General features: G+C 42.3%; 1 long non-coding RNA gene and 1 other non-coding gene across 5 annotated transcripts; one reads left to right on the top strand and one right to left on the bottom strand.

The window, feature by feature from the left end:
• Positions 1 to 52: 52 nt before the first annotated feature.
• On the top strand, positions 53 to 26688 carry LOC112587821. 4 transcript variants are annotated; one of them, XR_003112295.3, is made up of 4 exons: positions 53 to 252; positions 864 to 1265; positions 12201 to 12499; positions 13312 to 14189. It is a non-coding gene; the product is annotated as an uncharacterized LOC112587821 (long non-coding RNA). The 4 variants fall into 4 exon arrangements; XR_003112297.3 differs by lacking the exon at positions 53 to 252 and adding an exon at positions 26058 to 26688 and having other exon boundaries at positions 328 to 1265; positions 13312 to 13484; XR_006544213.2 differs by lacking the exon at positions 53 to 252 and adding an exon at positions 15520 to 18423 and having other exon boundaries at positions 328 to 1265; positions 13312 to 13484.
• LOC112583051 lies at positions 20471 to 20577 on the bottom strand. Its single transcript, XR_003107414.2, has one exon. It is a non-coding gene; the product is annotated as a U6 spliceosomal RNA (small nuclear RNA).

Genomic DNA, 26688 nt, shown 5'->3' on the forward strand with positions numbered 1-26688 from the left:
CCCCTCCTCCCTCCTCCCTCCTCCCTCCGCCCGCCCTCCCTCGCGCTCTCTCGCGCTCGCTCGCTTGCTCGCTCCAGTATGTAAATGTGTAATAGAAGCCAAATATGGAGCAGTTGGCTGCCGCCGCCGCAGCTCAAGGATCCGACTTCGGGGGGGTTGGGGGGGGCCACCCTCCGGCGGGGCGGCGGGGCGAGCCGCTCTGAGCACCGCGAGCGCACGGCGCGGCCGCCGGCCGGCGCCCTTAACCCTTGGGTGCGCGCATCTCCGGGCCCGGCAGTCCCCCCGGGGAGGCGGGCGCGTTTCCCCGAGACCCGCTCGGGATCGGGGTGGGGGGTGGGGGGGAGGACGCGGGGCGGGAGCGGTGACCGGGACCGGAGGGGACAGTTCTTCCAGGTTTGGGAAAGGGGCGGGGAGCTGAAGCGATGAGGTAATTGGAGCGGTGACCGGTCGGTCCTCGCGCGCCTCCTCGGGTCCCTGCATCGAGTTGTGAAGGCACAGGCTGGGCGCGACTCAGGCACCCTGGAGGGACTCTCCGAGGGGTGCCGGGCTGCAAACCGGAGCCCGTGAAATCCCCTCTGGGGAAGGAGAGGTGGGCCGGTTCCGATCCCGACGTTCCCTTCGTCCCGGGCGTGCGGAGAAGCGTCTTAAGAGGGCTGACTCCGACCTTCATGCACGTTAACCCTCAAACCGGTTTAGCCTCGGCGTTTTGGAACCCAGCCCACCGAGCCGCGGGGATCGCCTTGGCGTGCAACTCAGGAAAGTTTTAAGGGTCCTCCCCCTCAACCCCCCGTCTGCACGTGCACCCTCGCCTTTCCTGCCTGTGAAAGCTGGTGACCACCCTGCTCTCCTTTCTCTTTCTGCAGGTCCGGAAATCTGCTCAGAGCACGGAACTACCCAGCTCGAGCCTGGGTAGACGACCCGCGCACTCCTCTCGCCTCTAATTCGGGATCATTAATTTCATCGGAAATGAGGTAACCAGTGTAGGAGATAGAGAAAGCAAACCGAGCATCAGATGGCAGTTCTCGTGAATCCGCGCGGTAAGAACTTCCTCTGGACTCAGTTTTTAAAGTGCAGTTCTCAGCTCCTCGCCACCCGACCCTCCGTGGGTACCACCGCCAGGCATTAGCTGGAAGGGAAGGACTCTTCTTTGGACTGGTGGTACCTGGCCAACAGGTGTGCCACCTGGAGGAGGAGAAGGCACAGCCATGCTACAGGGAGCTCAGTGCGGCGGCGTTCTCCTGGCTGCAGATAATTCTGGAAGGCCGGTAGGTGTCGGGCAACATTTGACCTTTTTCAGGTGCTTCGAACCAAATGGCTAGAAATAGGATCCCTCCACGTAAGTTTCTCTCTGAAAGTCTCCACTTGACTGCAAGTTGTATTTGAGAAATCTTTTGGCTTAATTTATGATCTAACCGTTAGTCACCAACTGAAGCAGGATACAGAATCACCAAGAGAAATGTGTCAACTTTTAAACAACTGTATTGTAGAGGCAAGGTGCTGCAGAAATAAAAGCATCCTAACTAGGAAGGTGTAGTGCCCCGGAAATGTTTCTCACATTTTGAAATACCATGCACATATACATGTCTATTTTAAAAGAACTACTACTGTTTACTCGTTTCTACAACTTTTTTTTTTCCACTTAAAAATCAATGATGGTTACAGTTTAAAGCCCGGCTTGGTCTAAAGTGACATTGTTGGTCTCATTACAGCCTCTAGTGGACAATTAAAATCAGTTTCCTGAAAAGGCTCTGCCTGGCGTTGTGTTCGTTGACAAGCATTATCAAGGTGAAGGTTAATAACCGGGTAATAATATCTTTTCTCCTGAATTGGCCTAGCGGATTTCTGAAAGGAGTAGAAGCTGTAGGCTCTGCAGGGAAAAGACCTATGCTTTGTGAGGCAGGTATTATTATTACTGGCCTGTGAATAAAAAGAGAACTTCTGCTCTTCATTTCAGATTCAGACAGCTTTCATAAAAAAATAAATTCATCTAAAATATTTTTATAACAGAAAATATTGGTTGCCATGTTTTTGGCTTAACTGAGATGCTTTCATTCCAACTCCTAATCTGCAGATTGTCCAATCCACCTCCACTCTATTTTTAGACATCTTATATTTAGACAATTTGGGGTTAAAGAAAAAAGCTAATATTTTTATTATTACACTGATGCAAGCAGTTATTGTAACAACCTTAGACAAATTAAAACACATAATTCAGATTACAGTTAGTCAATTAATTTAAATGTTCCCTCAAGGAAGATAAATATGTTTATTACCCAAACAGTAAGAACAATTAATAAGAACTGTGTCATTTACTTACTTAGCCATTAAGGTTAAAACCATAATCTGCCGTTAAAATCTGTAACTATTTCTTCCTGCAAGGTCCAACATAAACATAATACTCACAATATAGTTTCATTACCTTTAGTACTGAAATGTTGTATTTTCAGATGGCAAAATATGAAATGTACAATCACAACTGGCCCTGATTTCTTTAAAAACAATACCTTCTCCAGCAAAGAAAAACTCAGTGAAAGAAGGGTTTTCAAGAAGCCAGTAAGCAACTCTGTAGTACTATGCTTCTATTCATAAACCTGGTACTACATTCATGCCAGCATGAGTTGAACTTTGCAATTAAAGGAGATTGAAAAATAAGGCCTGCTGAGCCTTCTTCCTCCTAATCTGTGTTCTGCATTGCTTGAACACTCATATCTACTTCACTGTTAGGGTAATGTCTACTTTTAAAGGTTTAAAATGGCCTATCAAGTATATTTTATATCATATAATTATATATCACATTGTACTTCTGAAAGCATAGTCTTCAGAGCAGCATCTGGAAGCTTTTTAGACATTCAGAGAGTTCTACCCCAGACCTACTGAATCACAGTGTAACCAACATCCCTACCCCACCCCAACCCCCTACCCCACAGTGATTGCTGAGTGGATTACCCTGTCTACACGCCAGGGCTCTGTCTAGATGAATTTATTCACAAACATGGAACTTGATTCTTCAATGTATTCCTTTTTATTCCCTTCTCTTTTATTACTTTGCACTTTTCAAATGAAAAATCATTAACATTCTATGCTTTGGTCAAGCAGTACTGCATTTCAGAAGGGCCCTGAGTTATGCACAAATCTGCATCATCATTGCCAAGGGAACACTCTGTAAGGAATATACCAGGGTCTTGGACATGGAGGTTTTCTTCAGGGCAGCAGAGGGAGCACAAGAGTGCTTAATAAAGCAAGTGTACAGGCCCTTCAAATCACAAGGGCTTTTTAATTGTAGAATATGTCTTCATTGGAAGTAGCCTCTTACACAGTTCAAAGACAAGCAAACACAAAGGGCTCAGCAGCTTGTAACAACTAAGTAATAGAATGGATTGGAAGCTAAATAGTCAGTAGCATATAGATATAATTATTTACAGTTTCAGGCTTGAATTCTTAAAGTGGGCCTCAATAGTCATACTTGAGAAAGATGCCTTATCTTTTCTGCCGTGAAAAATAAAGATATACAACACGGAGTAAGGCAAGTAAGAGTCACTCCTGTTTCTCTAAAAATCTTGGGGTCAATTAACCCAATATGATATCGGATAAGTTCACTTCATTTGGAATCAGATATGTTGCTGAAAGGAGAGGTATTTCTCAGTGTGTTTACTTTCACAGTCATCTTAGGGGGTTATCCTCTATGTTTGCAGAGGGGTAGATTTATGTTTTAATTATATCAATGTAGCTTTTCATACTTTTCACAGTCGTTCCACATTGCATCTTCCAGTGGTTCTGGGAGATGGATGAGACAGGCTATAAAGCTCAGCCTCTAAAAAGTTTTGGAACTGGCTCATGCCTGAACAGTATTGAGTTGTTTAATGATGAACAAGTCATGAACTTATTACTAATGAACAAGTCAGTAACCCACTGATTTGTTCAGAAATGAGGGAAATCATAGAGGTTGAAGACCCAGCAACATGTTCTTTATAGTTTTTAAGATTTTTCAGAGTTATCAGATAGTAAATATTGAATAAGTGAATATTTAAATGAGAAACTTATGAACAGAGACAGTCTTCATTCTCAAGCTATATTTTTATGTGTTTATCACATATTTACCAGCAGCCGTTGATTTTGCATTTACAATAACGAGGCCCTGAGACTATAAAGATGAGTAAGACATTTCCGTCTGCAAGGAGCTCATAGCAAAACAAACCTTATCTTTTGAAAAATGTCTATTTTTACCATGATGAAACTTAAAAGATTCATAGTTGATTGTTCCAGTACCTCTCAGAAGCAGTATATTGATCAGACTTCCAAATACAAGGCTGAAATACTAGAATCATTGAAAATGTGGTTGGGGGTCAGGCAATTGTGTAAATCATCAGCCAAAGTTATTTATAAAGCTAATATTAATATTTCAAATTTGTAAAACAACCAAAATGTAAAGATACAACATATATTTTATCTGATATCCTTACCTATCCAAAAAAGAAAAAAAAATCACAGTAAATTTAAATAGTCAGCATTTAATAATTTATCTTTTTCTTAAAAAATTGTTAAAGAGAATTTCCTCCAGGCTAAAGAAAGATCTGCCAAATTTCAACCTGCAGCAATTTGTTATGGTTGTGTAATAAAACCCCCAAAGTTAGTGGAAACACTGACAGTTCTTTAACCACAGTATTATAAGGAGAGTGGTAGCCTATATATATCATTTAAAAATCTGAGCAAACCATAGTGTGCTTACAAAACCAATATGCTTTCCTTAGACTGCACTTCCAAATAAAGCTTAGAGACCAGAGAAGTAAAATAAACTAAAAACAAAAGTGAAAACCACTCACACAATAGACTCTGAGGTCAACTCACCACACCCAAACTGAAGTCACTGGGCTCTGTTCTTGGCATGGAGACTCTTAAAAGACATGCTTCTGAATCAGCTTTCTTGACCCTCCACCAAACTGTAGCAGCACAGGCTTCTGGGTAAAGAAAGTGACATCAGCAATAGTCAAGAGTGAAATTAAAATCATTGTGTTTAAACATCTGCTGACAGTTTATGACTTAATAGTACACATATTAGGCAATTTTAAATAAGATTCTGTCTACAGTGAAAACAAAAACAAGTGCTTTAGCATAGGTCTGTACTGTCCAATATGATTGTTAAGCACTTGAGATGGGCTGTAATTGTAAAATACACCTTGGATTTTAAAGACTTGGAACATGTACGTACATACACATGCACATATATACACATAAATTCATATAGTATCTCAATGTTTATATTGATTAAATGTTAAAATGAAAATATTCTACATATATTAGGTTAAAGTAAAATATTGTTAAAATTAACTTTCCTGTTTCTTTTTACATTTTAATGTGACTACTATAAGATTTACAATGACATGTGTCCATTATGTTTCTAACGGACAGCACTAGTAAAGACAGTGGGGCTGGGGAGGTGTAGGAATTAGTTCTAAGAACCATAGTTGGAGACCTTATTGCAGTAATCTAGTAGGTAATTTCGGAGAAGGCGATGGCACCCCACTCCAGTACTCTTGCCTGGAAAATCCCATGGACAGAGGAGCCTGGTAGGCTGCAGTCCATGGGGTCACGAAGAGTCGGACACGACTGAGTGACTTCACTTTCACTTTTCACTTTCATGCATTGGAGAAGGAAATGGCAACCCACTCCAGTGTTCTTGCCTGGAGAAGAATCCCAGGGACGGGGGAGCCTGGTGGGCTGCTGTCTATGGGGTCGTACAGAGTCAGACACAACTGAAGCGACTTAGCAGCAGCCAGTAGGTAATCTGGTTACTTTTCTACCTTCCTGAGATTCCCCCCTTGCGGTGTATAACACTGACCTTGAAAAGTGAGTGTTAGTCACTCAGTCATGTCTGACTCTTTGGGACCCCATGAACTGCAGCCTGCCAGGCTCCCCTGTCCATGGAATTCTCCAGGCAAGAATACTGGAGTGGGTTGCCATTCCCTTCTCCAGAGGATCTTCCTGACCCAGGTCTCCTGCATTTCGGGCAGATTCTTTACCAACTAAGTCACCTGGGAAGCCCAGCATGGACTTTACCCCTTATTAAAATGATCTGTGAGAGTAAGCTGTTGGTAAATGCATAATCCTGAGATATGCTATGGGCCAGCAAACAAAAATTTGTTAGGCTTTATGTTAGACTAAAAATTTGTTAAGAGTCAGTCTCTCGGGGTGGGGTAGGGACAGGCCTCAGATACTTTGCCACCCTGGGAAGCTGATGGAAAACTTGTTCTCTGTTTTAGAAAGCACACACTTTCTGGAGTGACAGCTGAATGGTTGAGGGTGACATCTTTTAATAAGAAATGGCTTTAGGCGTGGATAATGAAAAGTATATAGTTACTGCTTCACTAGAAAACAAATCAAAGCCAAAAAGAAATCTGTGGGTGGTTTTTTTTTTTAACAATTTCTAATGTATTTAGTACAATAGGACATGTCCGGAAATGAGATGAATTTTAACCATTACCATTTATTTTGCAAGCAAGACCTAGATACGTTTTCATCAATATAACTATTATCAACATTGAATGTACTGCAGTGACTTATGAAGTAACAGAATTTGTGGTTTTATGCATCTATAGAACATAGCTCTTCTTACATGAAATTAAAATGAACATTTTAAGGCTCAGAATGAGTGAATTGAACTTTGCTCAGTATTGGCCAGGAGCATTTGGAAAGCTATTAAAAGCACGTCATTAACAACTTGGCATTTTGTTTCCTCAAAAGAAATATATTTTCCAAATTAAAACCAAAGCCCAAAGCCACCATTGTTTACACTTAAGATAGAGGCTGTTGATAGGTTGTGAGGGTTAGGGTTAGGGTGCCTTCAAACTAAGATCAGGGACAACGATAGCCATCACATTGTTATTCTGACTTCAAGACATTAAAACACATAGCTATAAGCTCTTACTGTGCCTTTGTTTTTCTTGAGTCAGTTTCGGCTAGGAAAAGCTGGTCCAAATGCAGGTCAGAGTTTAAGACAATTATTTTATGAGGAATTTACCAAGTTTACCCCAAAGAGGAAGAGTCAGAGAAAAATGCATTGGCAAACTTTGCCTTTTGACATAAACAAGTAGAGGAAACTGTCCGTGTCAGGATTTCAGCAGGGTTTGTCAGGCAGTTTGTTATTTGCAGAAGCCCTGTGCAGCAGGGCCGCTCCACAGTTTAACTGCTGGGTAACTTTGGGGAGCTCTCAAGACTGATGACTGAAGATCCAAATTTGCTTTGTGCCCTGGCAGTGACATGGAGCGATTGCTCCTGCTATCCATGCTCTCTGACCGAGCCGACTAATAGCACTCAGGCTTCAACTGTAAATTACAAACAATCCCTTTTTAAGTACAAAATGAATGCACAGAATGGAAGACCCTGTCAGCTAGAATGCAAGTAAATCAAGTAGAAAAAGACAAACGGTTCACTCACACCACTTACAGCCAGATTCTTATTCTGCTAGCCATACTGTCATGGGAGAACTTTTCTTTTTTTGTCAGATAAAAAGAGAAATTAATACCCCCATTGTAATTCTAATCAACATGCCAGCCATCAACGGAAGCATCTCCTCTGAAAGCCGATCAGGCTTCAAGGTGATGCTTCCCAACCCCTCCCCCTACCTCTGGTTTAAAACTTGTAGCTGAAATACCAATAGTAAGACCATGTGACCCCAGCACTCCCAGCGCCAGCTTTTCTGCAGTCAATTTCATAATGACTTCGCTCCGCCTCTCAGCTCAGCACTTCCTTCCCCCTCACTCCTCTCGCCCCCACCCCCAGCAATGAATCATCGCGCATTTAAAGAGACTTAGATGACCCAGCGTGAACTTTACTGGCATCCTGTACATTCTTATGCCAAAAAAGGGAGTTGCTCTGTGGCAGAAACCTCGCCAGATCCCGGTGCTGATCTGAGAGGCAGCGAGATTGGGAGCTTATCTAGGAAGATCAGTGAGGAGTTAATTTTCCTAGATCCTGGTGGTGATTCAGAATTGCCTATCTCAGTTCACGATCAGGTTTTTAAGAACCCAGTTCAGCTCTCTGTGCAGAAAGGAATATATCAGAGAAAAAAATGTTGGCACATCTCCTTTATGCAATCAGGGCAGAGGAATTTATACCACATCAGCCTTTTGATTTCTTCAGATCTGGCTGAGGGTGGGGTTTCCATATTTGTACTTTGGCAAATGTGTCCAAGAACGAACTCCGCCTTAGAGATGCTCCTAGTGTTCCTTCAGGTTACTGTGTGCTGATTTGTGCATTTATCAAAACCAGAAACATCTCTGCCCCTTCCTTTCTTTAATACCATTTCTTAGTAATAGAGATTAACCAAACAATCTGGGCCTTGCTTTTAGACACTCTTCATCCTACTTAAGGCGTAAAGGGATCGCCTAAATAACATTGTGCTTTTCCATATACTTTCTCCGTACCTGGGAAGCCCTTCTTTGCAGGGCAATTTTTATTCCCATCCTCCAGGATCCAGCTCAAGCACCAACATTTCTGCGAAGTCTTTCCTGATTATCACAAGTTTGTGGCTCTGCCCAACGTGTGAGTCAGCTAAGTGCTATTTTCTTATTCTTTTTATTTATACAATTTTTTTTTTAACTCTGACAGAAAAGAAAAAAATCAGGGCCGTAAGCACAGATGGAAAGAGTCTCCTAAATGAGAGCGTCTCTTATCTAATATTTCCTGTTACTCCCAAACCCGTCTGACCTCCACTTACAATTTCACATGTCACTGTTTTCCTTTTATTGCTCCATTTATGTGGCACCCCCACCAGTCAGTTCTCCCTGAGAGTTCCCATTGTTGTGGGTTGAATTGTGTTCCCGGAGAGATACATCTAGTCCCCAGTGCAGCGAGTATGGCTTTATTTGGAAATAGAGTCTCTCCACATAGGTGGGGCTAGTGGTAAAAAACCCACCTACAAGGCAGAAGACACCAGAGACACTGGTTCCCTCCCTGGGTTGGGAAGATCTGCTGGAGGAGGGCATAGCAGCCCACTCCAGTATTCTTGCCTGGAGAATCCCATGGACAGAGGAGCCTGGTGGGCTACAGTCCATAGGGTCCTAAAGAGTCAGACACGACTGAAGTGATTTAGCATGTACAGATGTAATTAGTTGAGATAAAGTCTTACTGGATTAGGGTGGACCCTATGTCCAATATGACTACTGTCCTCCTAAGAACAGGAGTCACAGAAGAGACACGGGGGAGGAGGAACAGGCCACATGAAGACAGAGGCAGAGACTGGAGCTATGCTGCCCCCAGCCAAAGAAAGCCAAGAATGGCCAGCAACCATGGAGAGCTAGAAGAAGCAAGGAAAGATTCTTCCTTAAAGCCTCAGAGGGAACAGGACCCTGCTGACACCTTGACCTTAGGCTTCTGGTCTCCAGAATTGTGGGAGAATAAATTTCTCTTGTTTGAAGCCACCCAATTTTTTTTTACCACAGCCCCAGGAAATTCAGACACCGTTTCTACAAGAGCTATGTCAACAGATGCGTTGCATTCTTTCTTGTCTGTATTTACATAGATGGCCCACTGTCTTCCCTCTATAGATACACATCGGTAATCAGTTCTGGATGTGTGTTTGCTCTTCTAGCCATAACCACAACAATAAACAAAAGTTGCAGTGGAATAGGAAAGCTGGCAAGAGAGTTCTAGAACTACCTCCCCATCCTCCCAGAAACACCTGGCTTCTGGCCCAGGCACAGAGGTTGCAGAGGTCTGAGATAGACCTGTCTCCTCCCACACTGGGCCACAGCTCAAAGGTCTTCCCAGGGCTCCTCAGCTCCCTCTACTGGTGCCAGGATGCCACAGCAGCTCTCCTCTTGAGAAGTGGCATTTCAGGGACTTCCCTGGTGGTCCAGTGGCTAAGCCTTCGCAATCCCAATGCAGGAGACCTGGGTTCCATTCCTGGTCAAGGAACTAGATCCCGCATGCTGCAACTGAGAGTTCACATGCTGCAACCAAAGATCCTGTGTACCACAACGAAGATGGGAGATCCTGTGTGCAGCACTAAGACCCATGGCAGCCAAATAAATAAATATTTTAAAAATAAATAGATAAAACTTTAAAGGGTATTTCTCTGGGTGGAGTAGGGGTGAGGAAAATACTAAAAACACAATTAATTGTTTGGCATGGAGGAGGAAATACAACCCCCCAAACTGCTGCCGTTTTTGTAAACTTCATTTGAGTCTTATAAAAGTCCTTAGGAAAAACTCAGTCTTTCTGAGTCCCATCTTTCAAAAGCACACCCAGAAGCTCGTTGGTTTCAAGAGGCTTCCCCCAGCAGGTGGAGGGAGGCCTTCCACCAGAACCTAGAATCCCTAGGTGTCTGTTCTCAGAGTCTCCGTGAGATGGATGATACAGTCCTCGCACACTCATCTCAGGAAATGGCAGCTCCGTCCTTGCAAGGGCTCAGGCCAAGAAGCACCTTGACTCCTCTCTTTCTTTCACACCCCCACATCCGACCTGCCCCCAAATCCAATTTTTACCCTCTAAAAATGTATCTGGACCATTTCTCACCACCTGGGCTGCTGCTGCTGGAGCGGAACCACCACCACCCTTCATCAGAATGTTCGGACTGAACTCCTAAATCCTCTCTCTGCTTCCACCGTGTCGGCCTCAGGCCTGACTCGGGCGTCTGCGTGAGGTGATGCCACAGCTCTGCTCGAAAGCGTGTGAAATGTCACTCTTCCACCTGGAGTCAAAGTCAAAGTCCTCCCGTGACCTCCGAGGTTGCACACCGTCGGGATGCCCTCTGTCTTTCAGATCCCCTGCCTCTCTGTCTCCTCCTCAGTCCCACAGCTCCGGCCCCAAACAAACCAGGTGCTCCCTTGCCTCCGGGCCTTTCCTACTTGCTGGTCCTTTGGCTTGGAATGCTGAATATCCACATGGCTCGCTCCATCACTTTCTTCAGCCTTTTTGCTTACGAAATTAAAAACCTCCCAGCAAAGCCTGCTCTGACCACCCTACTTAAAACTGTACCCCTGACTTTCCTGATCCACTTTGCTCTGCTCTGTTATTCCATCGATGTGTTACCTTAGAACATTCTGAGTCATTGCCTTTATTTATTTTTTGTCGAGAGCAGAGGTTTTATCTGTTGTATTCACAGATAAACCCCAAATATCTAGAACAGTTCTTGGCACATGACAGACTAAAGGTTTATCAACCATTTAAATGAATTAATGAGTCAGTAATATTTTTCAGGACCTACTATGTGCAAAGTTTTAAGTTCTAGCACAATGATTCCCTCATTAGAAGCTAATCCAAAGCCAACGCATTGTGTCCACACGTTCTATTTACTTGATCTTTGACTTAATCATATCTGGTACACCTAATAAGACTGGATCAAAAAGAGCTGAATTCATAGTCAGGCTCAGATTTGTGAAGGACTTTTTAAAAACAAAATTTGAAACCAGAATTGAAGACAATGTACAAACCTGACGGCACATTTTGAGGAAAAACAAAAAGCATAGCGCCAGCTTTCAATAATGATAATTGTTAAAAGCTGCCATTTATCAAGCTGTTATTCTGTGCCAGGCAACATGGGGAGAGCTTGGCAGATGTCATTTCATCTAAATCCCCACCGCAGTCCCGTGAGGTTGAGATCATGCTTCCCATTTCTTTGATGATTAAACTGAGGCTGGCAGTTTAAGGGACCTGCCCAAGGTCCAAGCTCACCCAGCACTGGTTTCAAGGCAGGAAGCTATCCACTTACACAGCCTGAGAGTTTTTAACAAGTCATTACCTGAATGATATAGGCCAAGTGGAGTTGTAACACTGCATTGTAATTATTTTGGCTAAAGCAACACTTTGAGTACTACTCTCTATTAGATTTTATTTTTGAGTGAATAATATATGTCCCAGAAATTAAAACTAGTGATGCTTATTGAGGACTGAATATTCCTACATAAGCCAAGTGGCTTCAAAGCAACCTAACTGGTTTCCCAACTTGCCAAACTATACTCCAGCTTATGCTTTTTATCCATGCTGCTACATGGCTGCCATGACTCTCACTTGAAGCCCATGGTCACATTCTGAGGACCCTTTCCTCTCAGAAATTTTGTCTGGAATCTGACACAGTCCATCATAGTAAGGTCTAAATAGATTATAAAGGGCCCACATGAGTTTCCAAGCCTAACTGAAAATTTAATTTCCTTTCTGTTGACCTGTGTTTGACTTCTCTTGTTCTACTCTTGAACTTCCCAAAGGCCACTGTCACCAGAACTCAAGGCCAGGATCTCAAAGTAACCTGGCCATACAAAGGCATATAAAACACTACCACCTGTTCACAGACTCACTCCATTTTATATTTGTGGGAAACGATCCTAGAAGCTGAAATACTTCCAGAGTTCAACAGTCTGGGAAATTTAAAAGAGGGAGGAAAAAAGCCCTTCATCCAAAGATCTGAGGACAGAACTCTGTTCTTTGAGGATGGGAGGAGGTAAGAAGACCCTATTCATGGCTGCAGGAGAGGAAAAGAGCCCCACAAGGAAACTACCAACAGATGGTAAATACATTTTTAATTCTTCTGTCATACTGTGTGGACTTGTACACATTTGTCCTGCTGTGTTAGGCTCCCAAAATAGCTAGCCATGGAATTGCAGAACAGTTCGGCTGCAATTTGAGATTTAGGAAACCATGCTGGCTGACAAAACAGGAAGGGCTCATAGTAGGATGGAGTGGATTTGCTCCCAGTTTGCAGCTCTTCCATGTGGCATCCGCTGTAGCTCCTAGTGCAGAAGAGTCTCTCACATGTCAGGTCTCATTGATGACGTTTTAAAACATACTATTTCAAATGGTCCCCCGAGCTCTAGTTACAATTATTCAACACTGACATGATCCACTCGGTAACTCCCTAAGGTTAAAAGGAGTGCAATCCATTTATTTATGGATTCTGAGTCTTCCGGGGAACATCACAAACACATATGGCAGCCTGGAGCCCTAAACCTAGCCTTTCTCATACTTTTTGTTTTGATCTAGTGTTCCCATGGAACATCATGGGAATTCTAATGCCAGGAAAAAGACCAAATATGATAATGGATTTCTCTGAAAGGAACCTAGGGAGATAGGATGTTAAAGCACATTCAATTGACTCTGGATCTAAGAAGTGACCTGAGATGAGTACTGGGAAATGAGTTAGGTTCCCAGTCCCATCATCATCTCTCAGTGCATCAGCAAGAAAGAAAAAGTGGATGTGGAATAATGGGGAGAGAGTGGGCTATTCCTTAATCATGGTCTAGAAATATAACTTACACAATTACTAGACCTGGAAGGATCCTTACAGAATCTAGTTCAATTTTTTTTCCTTTCATTTTATAGACAGGAATCACCGCCAAAGAGTTGCAAGAAATTGGCAGAGACTATACTGGTTGGTGGAAAATTCAGTTCTGGAACCCAAGACATCTATTTCTCAGTTCAACGTGTGTTCTGTTTTAACACCCACGGACATTTCCGTGATAAGCAAAGTCCAATTCTAGAAGACCTTTCTCATGGTAATCTTCCCTCTTGAGTTCTTGTAAGAGGATAGAATCTCTGACTGGTCTGTGAATGTTTGTAGATATTCTTTATAGCTAAGGTTTCAAGTTTAAATATTTGGGGTTAATTTTTGTTCTAAGCCCCTGGGGACTGTGTCTAGATTATATAGCTATCACACAATTTGGCCCAGCTGGGATCCTCTTTTCGTGAAATAGCAAGGAAGACTGGTACATAGGAATTAAGAAGCATTGGCAAAAGAGAGCAGTCTTAATGCAATAACTTCCCACCCTGAGCCTTACTGGCCTAAGAATTTCTCCTGGCCTTAACTGAAGAGAGGAGTGTGCGTGTGTGCTAAGTCGCTTCAGTTGTGTCTGATTCTTTGTAACCTCATAGACTGTAGCCCGCCAGGCTCCTTTGCCCATGGAATTCTCCAGGCAAGAGAAATGTGGGTTGCTATGCCCTCCTCCAGGGGAATCTTCCTGACCCAGGGATCAAACCCATCTCTCTCACATCTCCTGCACCGGCAGGTGGTTCTTTACTGATAGCACTGGAAGAGAGGGGTAGGTAGGAGCAAAAAGAGGTTTTTATCTTCTTAGTGAAGGAACGGAGAAGGCAATGGCACCCCACTGCAGTACTCTTGCCTGGAAAATCCCATGGACAGAGGAGCCTGGTGGGCTGCAGTCCATGGGGTCGCTAAGAGTCAGACACGACTGTGACTTCACTTTCACTTTTCACTTTCATGCATTGGAGAAGGAAATGGCAACCCACTCCAGTGTTCTTGCCTGGAGAATCCCAGGGATGGGGGAGCTGGTGGGCTGCCATCTGTGGGGTCGCACAGAGTCAGACATGACTGAAGCGACTTAGCAGCAGCAGCAGCAGTGAAAGGAAGTATACCAAAACATTTCAGAACTTCTCAATTTGTTGAAATCTTGATTTTGCTTAGTTTAAGTTTATATAATACTAATTATATCCTAGTTTGAATGTCCTATATATTCATAGATCATTTTTTCCAGTGGGTACGTATGTGTGCTAACAAAAACTATTCTCAAGCAACTATTATAAAAAATGTTATTTTTTGCTGTTTTTTTTTTTTAAGAAAGTTAATCAGTAATTCATGGCTACTTTAGCAATAAAGTCTCCTAAATTTTGCATTTTTATTCAGCCTTTTAATTTCTTGTTCCTGCATGTGATTTTGGCAATGTTTTATTCTATTTTTATGGTGGAGAAATATTGGCATTCTTTGCTTTGAGAATCAATTTGACCCTTTTGACTACTCTGGCTGGTTTTACTGGCTCTCTCCATTGTCTGGTTACAGATTTGTGGGTAGGGGGAGGGTAGAATTATCTTAAGTGAATTATTTCTAGGGAAGCAGTAATAAAGGCACACTTCAGGTTATTTCATTCCTGTGATCCAAATTTGATTATCTAGCTGATATCACTGGGGACATTTGCAGCTTTAATAATTACATCTCAAGGCCTAAAGAAAAAAAGAAGAAAAATTACATTTACTACATATTCACATGCAGCCTTTCAGAGACTTACCAGAGCCTTTCAGAGACAAACTGAAAGCCTGTTTGGCTGCTTTAAAAAAAAAAAAAGATTGATATCAAGATTCTGCTTTAAGAGTTCAAGCTCAGTTGACACTTTGTTCTTTCAAAAAAAAAAACACAAACCAAAAGCTAGATTTAAACAACTGTTTTGGTAGAAGGGTTTAGTATTGCTTATCTGAAAGAGTGAAAAACCCAAGCTATTGATTTTACCTTTCCTTTTGGAGGACAGTTTTAGGATTTTTTTTTTTTTTTTTTTTTTTTGCCCCTAGAAAGTTTTGAGGCTCTGATTCATGTTAAAAGTGCCTTGTTCCATTATAAACCAACGCAGCTTTGAAGCTGTCTCCACTTCTAGGTCAAGGGCTCTCCCTGTGGCCAGATGCCAGTTTTATCCTTGGACTCTCATGATCCTCAGAAATAAATCAACTTTCCAGTAAAATCCTATGACTGCTCTGTTTTACATACAAGTGTGCAGCCTGGGGCTGTGATATTATTTTGTATTTTAGGTGGAGAAGAAGGAAAGAAAACATTCATTATTGCTGAGAGACAACTCCAAATGGAGCCATAATTATGGATATCAGAGGGCAGCTGGGTACCATACTCACTCTCCCAGTAGCACCTAGAACCCCAAAGCTTATTATTGATGTGGAAACAAACATACAGATGACTGTGAAGTGTTCTAATCCACATGTAGCAAGGATCAATACAGTCCATGAGTTAAAAAAGCACTGAGTAGGTTGCCTCTTAGGTCAAAATTTCTTCCTTGTGGCAGGAAAAAAAAAAAAAGAATGAATTACTACTAAACATAGCAATACAGATGAATCTCGCAATGTTGAAAAATAAAAGAGGCTACACATGAAATAAGGTCTCCTGTATTGTTCCACTTGTATAAAATTCAAAATCATACAAGACTAATCTATCATGTTAGAACTAAATATATAGTTTACTTTTGATGAGGGAAAGGATCGTGCCAGATAGGGGGCATGAAGATGCTTCCAGGAGGCCAGAAAATTCTATTTCTTGACCCAGGTGATGGACCCAGAGGTGGGTTCACTTTGTGGTAATCCATTAAGCCATTTACCTGTGATCTGGGTGGTTTTTACTATAAGAAGGATTTACTTCAATTTAAAAGTTTAAAAATAATATTCGCATTGGGAAAGACAAATTTAAGACGTATTAGAAAAGCATTCTGCTAATTAAACATTGGATATTTATATTTGTAGAGGAAAAATAGACAATTCAAATGAGCTAAAGGAAAAAACGCGCAAAACTTCAGTGTAGGGCGATGGGAACACTCCCACCCTGCTGCAGGGAGTATTCATTGCTACTGCTGCATTTGGCTCTATCTATTAAAGATATACACATCTGGTGACCCATATTCCCACCCTGGGTGTATATCCAATAGAAAAACGTGCATGTGAGCACCAAAAGAACAGCAACTCCATTCATAATGGCCCCAAACTGAAAACAAGTTGTCTACCAACAGTAGAGTAGATAAAATGTGGTATTACTATATCCAACCTTGGAATACTATACAGCCTTTCAAAAGGAATGAACCATAATACCCTTAGCATAAATGAAGCTGAGAAACCTCATGTTAAAAGATAGAAGTTAAAAAAAAAAAAAGGCATATGTTCCCATTTACTTAAAGTCCAAAAAATAAGAAAAGATAAATAAGTGAAAATATCGATACACACTTAGGTGGAAAAACTAAAGAAAAGGAAAAAAGAAGTTATCATAAAAGTAAGGGTGCTGGGGAGAGGGTGGGTTGTGAGTGGGAAGGGGTGGATGGACAGCCCCTGGGCCATATTCAATTTCTTGATTTGAGTAATGGTTATGTGAGGGCTCACGTAATAAAAATTTATGAAATTATACTTTTATATATCATACACTTTCTCTAATGTATATTTCATAACAAAAAGGGTATAAAAATCACATGAAACCCAATTACTCAGAGATAGTTATCAATTTAACACTTTGATATGTGTATTTTCCAGACCTTCTTTAATGCAATATGTACCTCTTACCCACATGGCTTTGTAGCCTTTAATTTTTGTTTTCTTTAATGATTGGATCTCCCAGGAGAAACTCTTGGGTTTTTTTGTTTTCAATTTCCATTTAATTTTAACTAAGAGTAAATATCATACAAGCTTTATGCCCCTTTGGAAGGCTAAAGCCATGGAGTGGCTTTCAGGAAATTAGGTTGCTTTAAGCTAAGCTACAGTGATTCATGAACCAATCTGCAGGATTTTGCCGTAGCTCATGGGAGACTTTTACTCCTCTGTTAATAATGCTGCAGCTTCAAAAGAGAAAAGCCTCTTTCCACCTCTTCAGTGTACTGCCTCTTCAAAAGAAAGGCCAGGCAGTGAGGGGAAAGGCCAGTATGGGAGTGGTCAGGAGGCTTGGGGGGAGGAGGAGGTCACCCTAAAATGTATTCTAATACTCATCATGCTGCTCCTGACCTAGGAAATATTATAAAGTACTGAAATCGAACAAAAAATGATCCGGGTGCTTTAAAAAAAAAAAAAGTTGTTCCATTGCTCTCCTTGCCCAGAGGGCAGTCCAAGTTTCCTTCCCTCTGCCTGGAACACGCTGCTCCTCCCCATCGCCTGATCAGCAAACATCCTCCACTGTTCTCCTTTACCCTTTTCATCATCTGCATATTTCATCCTCCTTAACATTACATGGTTGAAGAAACCTTCTCTGACCACCCAAGCAACAGCTTCATGGCACCCTGAACCTACCACATCACAGCACTGGTCACCTTATTTTGAAATCGCCTATTTTCTTGTCCACAAATATGCTGCTAATCCATAAGCTTCACACATGCAAGGACGTGCATGTCCTTCATGCACACATATCCATTTCACCATCGAAACTGCCAGCTCTAGTGCACACTGGCACCCAATAAATACAGTTATTGAATGGGTGGAAAACAGTTGTGAGATGAGATGGGGTGTGAGGAGTGGAGCTGGGGAGATGGCAACCCACTACAGTATTCCTGTCTGGAAAATTTCATGAACAGAGGAGCCTGCAGGCTACACTCCGTGGGGTCTCACAGAGTCGGACACAACTGAGCACAGACACACAGACACACACACACACACACACACACACCAGTAATAGCAGTTTGTATCTTGTTTTATATTTTGTGAAGCAGTTTCACAAGTCTTACACAATTCCAACAATAAAACCTCCAACATGAACTGAGAGGCTATTAATGTCATTATTTTATAGATGGGAAAACTGTCTGAGCTTAAGTAACTAGCTTCATAAGATTATTTTTCAGTCTAAGGCAGGAACAGTAGGCAAGAATACACAGAGAAACTATACAAAAAGATCTTAATGACCTAGATAACCATGATGGTGTGATCGTTCACCTAGAGCCAGACATCCTGGAGTCCAAAGTCAAGGGGGCCTTAGGAAGCATCACTACGAACAAAGCTAGTGGAGGTGATGGAATTCCAGCTGAGATATTTCAAATCGTAAAAGATGATGCTGTTAAAGTGCTGCACTCAATATGCCAGCAAATTTGGAAAACTCAGCAGTGGCCACAGGACTGGAAAAGGTCCGTTTTCATTCCAATCCCAAAGAAAAGCAATGCCAATGAATGTTCAAACTACCACACAATTGCACTCATCTCACAGTCTAGCAAAGTAATGCTCAAAATTCTCCAAGCGAGGCTTCAGCAGTACGTGAACTGAGAACTTCCTGATGTTCAAGCTGGATTTGGAAAAGGCAGAGGAACCAGAGATCAAAGTGCCAACATCTGTTGGATCATAGAAAAAGCAAAAGAGCTCCAGAAAAACATCTGCTTTATTGACTATGCCAAAGCCTTTGACTGTGTGGATCACAACAAATTGTGGAAAATTCTTCAAGAGATGAGAATACCAGACCACCTTACTATCTCCTGAGAAATCCGTATGCAGGTCAAGAAGCAGCAGTTAGAACTGGACATGGAACAACAAACTGGTTCCAAATTGGGAAAAGAGTACATCAAGGCTGTATATTGTCACCCTGATTATTTAACTTATATGCAGAGTACATCATGCAAAATGACAGGCTGGATGAAGTACAGACTGGAATCAAGATTGCCCAGAAAAGTATCAGTAACCTCAAATATGCAGATAACACCACCCTTATGGCAGAATGCGAAGAACTAAAGAGCCTCTTGATGAAAGTGAAAGAGGAGAGTGAAAAAGCTGGCTTAAAACTCAGCATTCAGAAAACTAAGATCATGGCATCCAGTCCTATCACTTCATGGCATATAGATGGGGAAACAATGGAAACAGTGAGAGACTATTTTATGGGGTTCCAAAATCACTGCAGATGGTAATTGCAGCCATGAAATTAAAAGAGGCTTGCTCCTTGGAAGAAAAGCTATGACCAACCTAGACAGCATATTAAAAAGCAGAAATATTACTAGCAAAGGTCCATCTAGTCAAAGCTATGGTTTTTCCAGTAGTCATGTATGGATGTGACAGTTGGACCATAAAGAAAGCTGAGCACCGAAAAATTGATGTTTTTGAATTGTGGTGTTGGAGAAGACTCTATAGAGTCCCTTGGGCTGCAAGAAGATCCAACCAGTCCATCCTAAAGGAAATCAGTCCTGAATATTCATTGGAAGGACATGCTGAAGCTGAAACTCGAATACTTTGGCCACCTGATGTGAAGAACCAACTTACTAGAAAAGACCTTGATGCTGGGAAAGATTGAAGGCTGGAGGAGAAGGGGACAAGAGAGGATGACATGGTTGGATGGCATCACCAACTCAATGGACATGAGTTTGAGGGGAGTTGATGATGGACAGGGAAGCTTGGTGTGCTGCAGTCCATGGGGGTCGCAAAAAGTCGGACAGGACTGAGTGACTGAACTGAACTGAACTGAACTGAAGCCAGGAACTGGTAACCCCTTAGAGCTGGTGGTGTATACCACATGTTTTTAGGCAGTAGGGACATAAAATAAATATGTGACAACATTCTAATTTTTTTATCTTATAGTAGATATTTCCTTTTTTAAAGCATTAATTTTTTAGCTTTATTTTTATCACAAAACTAGCACATTTGATGTAGAAAAAAGAGAACAAATAAGAAAATCAAAATCACTTATGATCACATTAGATAGAATATCTATCATTACACCATTTTAATAACTGACTACATCTTCAGTCTGGAGTTTCGCTAGAGTGAGAACTCACCTCCCACACTCTCCTCTTCCCACCCCCCACCCCGACTCTGTTCTTTATCTTCAAATTTTTCTGAGCTATTCTTGCCCATTTGCTCTTTTATTTGAATTTGAGAATTAGGTTTTACTAAAACTCTGTTGGGATTTTTATTGGATTTGCATTCCTTTTATAGATTAATTGGAGTAGAACTGAAAATTTTACTATCTTGGTTCCTGTCTTTCATAAACACAGTATATTTCTCCATTAATTTATGTCTATTTTAATGTCTTTTTTAAAATATGGAAAGCTTCAGAAATTTGCTTGTCATTTTTGCACAGGGACTGTGTTCATCTTCTCTGTACTGTTCCAACTTTAGTATATGTGTTGTCTAAGCGAGCATTCAGACGAATTTTTCTTTTAATGGTTGGATTATATTAGGAGAGAAAGGTAACATATTCTTCACTTTCTTTATGAAACCAAAAAGGAGATGAATCTGGACTAGTTATTTCTATCAAACATAAAAGTGTTTAGTTGCGTGCTAGAAATGGAGGAAATGTTTCTGACTATGTTATCTCGCACCGTCTATCATCTAAATGGAAGGTTTTTTAAAAAAAAAATATTTATGGTTTTTTTGGGCTAAAAGGGAAGAAACCTTTTATTTATTTATTTTTGTGTGTGTCAGATGTTTAAAATTTTTATTTATTTTTCAATTGGTGGAATATTGCTTTACAATTTTATGTTGGTTTCTGCCCTAAAATAACACGAATCAGTCACAAATTGTATACATATCCCTTACCTCCCTCTCCTCCCCCAGTATTTCTGTGTATCTTTTATTTTTGGCTGCTCTGGGTCTTCTTTGTAGCGCATGGGCTGTAGAGCCCTTAGCTTCAGTAGTTGCGAGGGTCGTCCTGAGGCATGTGAGATCTTAGTTCCCTGACTAGGGATCTAACCTGAAGCCCTGCATTGGAAGACAGATTCCCACCAGGGAAATCCCAAAGTGGAAATTCTTTGGTAGTCTTGACAGAGAAATTCAGCCAATCAAAGGGGTTCGGACAACAGGGGAAAAGGAAAGGAAAGGAAAAGAAGATGGTCAGACATGATTTGGAGGAGGGCTGGAGAAACGGGTGGAGAACAGTGGAGCGGGCGGAAGAAAGTGGGGAGGAGAAAAGAACAGCAAGTGTGGGTTTTCTGAGTTCTGCTATTCTAGAAAACCAGCAGCATCCCTTGGGATCTTGTTAGAAATTCAGAATACAGGCCCCAACTCAGATTTACCCAGTCCAAATCTTCATTTTAACAAGATCCCCAGGTAATTCTTATGCCTAGTCAAGTTCCAGGAGCTCTTAGTTGCCCCCAGCCAACCTGAGCCAGACCTGATCAATGTCATCAGCCTTAGCCCTATTAATAGACAAAACTGGTTTGGTTGCCTAGAGACCTGGAAATCTGGTTCCTCCTGTAGACTCTGCATCTCAGAATGCTCCTACCACTTTGGCCAAAGCCGTGTGACTCCAGTTGGCCTCAGTTTCTCTGCTAGCGTGTCAGTTCTCGGCAGGGACTGGATCCTGGCTGGGACCCCAGTTTCCTCAGCGCGGTCCTCACGTTCCGCCAGAGGCTTGCACTGCCCCTTCCTCTGGGACGCAGGATGCGATTTTCTACTCTCTTCTCAGCTTCTGCTGGGGACCCGCTGTGACTGGCCCAATCACCTGGAACTGTGCCTGATTTTGAATATTGTCACCTGGACTTCTTCCAGAACTGCGTTCTGCTGGCAGAGAGTTCACAGTCAGATGTCCAAGTAGCCTGGCTCAATCTGAGTTAGTCACGGCCTTTGACCGCTGTACGCAAGTCTGCCTCGCTGCCTCCTGGGGACAGGCTAGCTTCTGAAGACACGCTCTGTCCCCTCTGTCCCCCCAAATCTTGGCTTCTTCCCCCTTCCCAGGGCCTGAGCTGATGCGGTCTCAGCCTGCCTTACACACAAATGTCTCCTACTAAAGAGAAGGAGGCCAGCACAGAGCAAGGGTGGCAGGACTCAGTCCTTTCTCTCTGTTAACATCTAAGATGCTGGGACTTCATGGCCCTGCTTGTGTGTATAGACCGACTCCAAGCACTGCCCTTGGAGCCCTTTAGGTAAAAGATATCCTAAAAGTCTTGGAAGACTACTGACTACAAACGGGCCCAGTTGTTTTGCACAGCTTGTAGTTTGGGCTCTTTTCTCCAAGGTGGAGAAAAATCTTTGTGGCCTAACTTACTTTATGAACGTGAAAGTGAAAGTCGCTCAGTTGTGTCCTACTCTTTGCCACCCCATGGACTATACAGGCCATGGAATTCTCCAGACCAGAATACTGGAGTAGGTAACCTTTCCCTTCTCCAGGGGATCTTCCCAACCCAGGGATCGAACCCAGGTCTCTTGCATTACAGGCAGATTCTTTACCAGCTGAGCCATAAGGGAAGCCCAAGAATACAGGAGTGGGTAGCCTATCCCTTCTCCAGTGGATCTTCCCAATCCAGGAATTGAACCGGGGTCTCCTGCACTGCAGGTAGATTCTTTGCCAACTGAGCTATGAGGGAAGCCAACTTACTTTATAAATACAGGCTAATGCATACAGAAGCTCAATCATTTCTCTGGTTCCCATACAACCATTTCACTTTGACCTATGGCGTTATACCTCTTGCCCTGCTCAATCTGTGGTGGAACATTATACAAAGTGTATCACATCTGCTACTGTGTTTTAAGCCAAGTCAGGTTGGCCATCAGCTAGAGAAGCCAATTTTTATTACTCCCTGCTAATTCATAATAAAGCACTGAGTTTATCTTTAAGATTGTTGCATCATTTCTATTCCTAAGAGCTATTCTTATGGTGATTAAAAAAAAAAAAAAGATGATGAGAAAGAAGAAAGAAAACAAGAAGAAAGTGTGGCAGCACCCACAGCAGCTAAGGAATGGTGTGGGTGTTGTTTCCATTATTTACATACATAACACTTTCACAAGAATCCAAATGTCTTACAAAAGAAAATACAAATTGCAGGAAAGACGCGATAACACAGCAAGACACAAAGAAAACAATTATCTAGAGGAAGATTTAAATTTGGCATCCATCGTTTGCAGCAAAAGAATGGATAAGTATCCACTGGCTGCTTGCACATAGCAAGGTAGGCACGTAGTGGCATTTGCCATGGTCCAAAAAGAAGTTCCATGGAAAATAGAAGGAAATACATGCTATGCAATGGAGTCATTCCAAGTTTCTAAAGTTGCATGGCGATCTCATTAAACCAGCTGCTACTGCTAAGTCACTTCAGTCGTGTCCGACTCTGTGCGACCCCATAGATGGCAGCCCACTAGGCTCCCCCGTCCCTGGGATTCTCCAGGCAAGAACACTGGAGTGGTTTGCCATTTCCTTCTCCAATGCATGAAAGTGAAAAGTGAAAGTGAAGTCGCTCAGTGGTATCCGACCCTCAGCGACCCCATGGACTGCAGCCTTCCAGGCTCCTCCGTCCATGGAATTTTCCAGGCAAGAGTACTAGAGTGGGGTGCCATTGCCTTCTCCCATTAAATCAGCAGGGGTACATAAATATATGGTTTTCCAAAGACACTCTTGGCCAAGCGAAATCAAAGGTCCAGGAAGAAGTTACTCAAGATTAGCAAGAGTGTTTGGATAGGAAATAGAACATACATAAGCATGAACCATTCACTGATCATTCTAAAGGTCCAGATTTTCTCAGGACAGACTTTATTGATAAGTCATGAAGAAGCTGTATTTGAAGTTAGTCTAAAAAAACCCAATTTTGACGGATGGCATGAAAACTCTCCTTTAGTGGTTTTCAGTGCTATGCCTGATGTTATGTCATTATTTGAACAGGGTTCCAACCAACCATTTAAACTTTTGGCAAAGGGGAAACCTGGTATGGGGGTGGTGGAGGGTGGGGGTGGGAAATGCTCTCAGGAAAAATGTCTAAAATGTTGCAAAGGCTTAAAAAGGGATAAGTAGACAAAACAACACATCACTACTAGTGTCCTTTGTGCAGTTACATCAAACCACTCAAAATTACAATGTCATTTGTCTTCTTTGTATCTCTTTTGTTTTCACAAGTCACATGGCAAAATCAACAAATACTACATCATCCCTCCGAGGATTCAGCTGGGGGAAAAGCATCGGTTAGCTCATCTCTAGAGTAGCTATTATTAGCTTGCTTCGATTCTCTCATACGACACGTACCCATGCTGATTAAGCTGCTTGTTTGTGCTATGATTATGACTACAGCTACGCAGTGCACTCTAGTGCAGCCCAGAGCTACCCATTTCCACAGGTTTCTCCAAAACTGATGTCAGCTCCATAGTCTTCAAAAGGTTATTTGTTGGAAAAAACATGCAAAGTCATATTTGCAACTGATGTTGAACTTTTCATAGATACTATTAGGGACTTCCCTGGTAGTTCAGTGGGTAAGACTCCATGCTTCCATTGCAGGGGGCGTGGGTTTGATCCCTGGTGGGGCAACTAAGATCCCACATGCTGCACAACATGGCCAAACAATAAACAAATAAAAATAAACGTATAGAAAATATTACTGTACCTGTACTGGATTGTATCTTCTGTGTTACCCTTACCTCCCCCCAATCCATGATTACTCAGAACTTGTGACTATGACCTTATTTGGAAATAAGAGTCTTTGTCAATGTAACCACATTAAGATGATGTCGTACTGGATTAGTGTAGGCCCTAAGCCCAATGACTGGTGTCCTTATAAGAAGGTCCTTCAGAGATGTAGACATGCCGGAAGACCATCATGTGAAGACAGAGGCGGAGACTGGAGTGATGTAGCTGCCAAGTCAAGGACTGCCAGTAACCCTCAGAAGCTAGGAGAGAAGCTCGGTACAGGTTCTAGTCTGAGTCTTTGGTGGAGGGATGTGGCCTTGGTGACACTTTGATTTTGGACTCCTAACCTCCAGAACAGTGAGATATAAATTTCTATTGTTTATACTAGGGGTCCCCAACCTCCGGGATCTGAATGTCTGATGATCTGAGGTGGAGCTGATGTAATAATAATAGAAATAAAGTGCACAATAAGTGCAATGTGCTTGAATCATCCCCAAACCATCTCCCCCCACCCCTGATCCATTGAATCATCCCCAAACCATCTTCCCCCTACCCCTGATCCATAGAAAAACTGTCTTCCGTGAAACCGCTTCCTGGTACCAAAAATTGGGGACTGCCCAACCTTTAAAACACCCAGTTTGTGGTATTTTGTCGTGGACGCCCTAGGAATCTCCAGATTATGAAAGTGAGTACATCAAATTACATAAAGACTTGATATTAACTTTCCCTTAGACAATGAAACTAGGGGAAGAAAAGGCTACGCGTCATGGTGACATGGCCAGTCTAAAGCAAAGATGGGGTTAGAAAGTGGTCATTCTAGGATCACAAGGCAGGTAGAACTGTAGACGAATGAAAGTTTCAGCTAACACACTGTGGCACTGATGTCACGTTTAAAAGTGAGGCACAAGGCCTCCATGTGCAAAACTGGCGCGGGGGTTATCAAAATCTGATCACATGGCTTTCAACCCCTTACACAAATATAAGTACATAAAAAATGAAAGCTAGAGACTAAAGATGACAGTTGTTTTGTACAGAGTAGTCTGTGTGCTGGGTGTCCTCCCCCCACCAACTTTTCTAAATCTTCAGGGGCAAAGAAAATGTGGGTAGTTCCCCTGGATCAGATGTGGGTCACCCACAAAAGAATGCAAGCGTGGGGTTATCTTGCATCCTTTCTAAGAGGATCATTTGGATGTGTAGCCAGATGAACAAAAGGGCTGGAGTTGGTAACAGATTCCTGGGGTCCCAGGAAAGAGTAAGTGATCAGCCATATTAAGATGGATCCATTTGTTCGCAGGGAAATCTTGGTGAGATAACTCTACCCTGGAGCATCTCCAAAAAATTCATACAAACCAACAGGAGAGGCAACTTTATATACCTGTGAAGATCAAAGAACTGTAACACCAGATCTTCACAAGAGGACCAGACAAGTAAGAACTTTCCTGCCCCACCTTCTCTTCCTCCTCCCGGTATTCTAACCAGAGAAAAGTGCGCAGCTGCCTTCTACAGACGGCAAGGGGCAGGGATGTGGAAAGGAAGGGGAACACAGGTTTCTCTCCTCACCCAACTGTAGCTCTTTGTAGGAGGTTGAGCTGGGGATGGGAGAAACCTGTCGATGTTGTTTTTTTTTTTTTTTACTGTGACGTGAATCCAGACACGTTAATTACTGACCAATGGATATATTACCTGGAAGTAACTGGAAGAATAAAAATTTCCTCTAAATTTCAAACCCAAGAGCCGAGAAAGTGCTAACTCTGTGGAATAAATTTGAAGTGTTGCTTTATGATTGATTACATCCTATGAGTCATGCTAGTTGAGTGCAACAGTTACATAACCATTTCTAAATGCAATTGAATAGAGCAGTTCTTATAGAGCCTTCTATAGAGTTTTCCTCTATGAAGTCACTGTGTTTCTGTCTGAATTTGGAA

This window comes from Bubalus bubalis, chromosome 2 (genome assembly GCF_019923935.1).
Source record: "Bubalus bubalis isolate 160015118507 breed Murrah chromosome 2, NDDB_SH_1, whole genome shotgun sequence".
Taxonomy (NCBI): domain Eukaryota; kingdom Metazoa; phylum Chordata; class Mammalia; order Artiodactyla; family Bovidae; genus Bubalus; species Bubalus bubalis.